We start from the raw sequence: 1,776 nt of genomic DNA on the forward strand, positions 1-1,776 counted from the left end.
TTGTGGGGATAGCGTGGGGGTCAAAGAGCCCATGCCACTACAGGAAGATGGGTTAGGAGCAGTGGTGTGCTTGAGCCTACTTGCACCAGAGAGGCACTTCAGCATGTCTTCCCAACACCATGATCAGCGATCCTATGTTTGTGGCTTGACATTGGATTTGGTGAGATTATTTATACTGTGAAGTTGGAAAACACTGCAAATCAATGCTTCCCCTCCCCTCAAGAGCTGGTTGTTAAACACTTACCAACACAACACTGACTTAGGGCAATTAAAACGTGTAGAAACAAGCCAATGTAGAACAAGACCAGTGGTAAGTGAAATAAAAAGCCATAGTTGGAGGAACGTATCACTCTAGACTTGTGGTGTTCAGAGACAGGGTTTTAAGTTACCCCAGATTTGAGAAGACTTGGTATCCTGAGGCCCTGGATTAGGGAAAGGAGCTGAACCTTCAATGTCAGCTCCAGCTAGCAAAAGTGAAGGGCAGCAGGGGGCACCTGGATTTGAACCAGGGACCTCTTGATCTGCAGTCAAATGCTCTACCCCTGAGCTATACCCGCTGATGTAAGTGGAGGCCTTAGTACTACCTTTTACCTGTGTAGCCATGCCCAACATCCCTATAAATTTTTGCCACAAGGTGTTCACCAGGCTGGGCCTGCTCAAAGCTGCCAAACCAGCCTCACTATAATTTTACTCCCTTGATGCCAAACAAGCACCAGGTTCCCCCTCCCTGTAACCACCTCCCTGCTCTTTCTGGAAAAGCACTGACATTGGTGTTTATAGCAGGAGGGGCCTTCAGGGTCACTGGTCTATGCCCTTCACAGTGGGCATCTGAACACAGAGATTCAGGATTACTGGTCTGCCCAAGCACACACAACTCCTCACAGATAAACTCAGGACCTGAATCCACTTCTCCTGACTTTGGGTTCAGGACCTTATAACTAAGCCAGTGAGTCTCTTATCTTCCTCTTTTCCCTATCCTCTATCAGTCAAAAAATGTAAAGGCTACAGAAGAGGAGTGTTTTAATAGATTAATGAGGAGTTGGGACCGTCAGGGGAACTAGAGCGTGGGCTTAGCAGAGCACAAGGAAAAGCTAATGGGGACACCAGAATTTGACCTTGGGCATGCTGCACCCTTCGGGCCAGTCCTCAGATTTCCTGTGTTCAGGAAGCATCTTGGGAGCTTGTCAAACATGCAGATGTGATGTGGGGTTAGGAACAAGCTTCTTATTGAGGGTCTGGGGGATCCCACTTTGAGAAACACCTGTCACGGATCTATATCAGGTCCCTTGTGCGCCACCTGCAGGAAGACTTAGGTACTGAACCCCCAGGAAGGGATGGGTTAGGAATTCTAGCTCCTGTCACAGGGTCAGGCTGAGCTGGTGGGCAGAGGCAGGATGAAAACCAAGGACCACAATGAGATTGCTCATCCTCTGAACTCTGTTCTTGACCCGTGGTTCTTAATTGTAGCGTGTGTCAAAATCACTTGGAGGACTTGTTAAAACAGGGATGTCTGGGCTTCCCCCTGAAAGTTTCTGATTAACAAATTCTCAGGTAAATTCTCTGATCCTGGGGGTCTAGGGCCATGCTTTAAGAACCGCTGCTCTAGATCCACAAATCTGTGACCAGGCCCTTTCACACTCGCAGCCACACCCAGGGTACCTGTTCATCCTTGCCTCATCTGTGTGTTTACTGAGCACCGGTGCCTCCTCCACTCCATCAAAGATCCATATCCTTACACCCCCCCCCCACCCCTTTCTTCCCATTGCCTGCTTGGAG

The 1,776-nt window shown here is 48.9% G+C and overlaps 1 non-coding gene across 1 annotated transcript; it reads right to left on the reverse strand.

Moving 5' to 3' along the window:
- Nucleotides 1-485: 485 nt before the first annotated feature.
- On the reverse strand, nucleotides 486-557 carry TRNAC-GCA (transfer RNA cysteine (anticodon GCA)). The gene has a single exon. It is a non-coding gene; the product is annotated as a tRNA-Cys (tRNA).
- Nucleotides 558-1,776: the final 1,219 nt, after the last annotated feature.

This window comes from Bos indicus, chromosome 4, assembly GCF_029378745.1.
Source record: "Bos indicus isolate NIAB-ARS_2022 breed Sahiwal x Tharparkar chromosome 4, NIAB-ARS_B.indTharparkar_mat_pri_1.0, whole genome shotgun sequence".
Taxonomy (NCBI): domain Eukaryota; kingdom Metazoa; phylum Chordata; class Mammalia; order Artiodactyla; family Bovidae; genus Bos; species Bos indicus.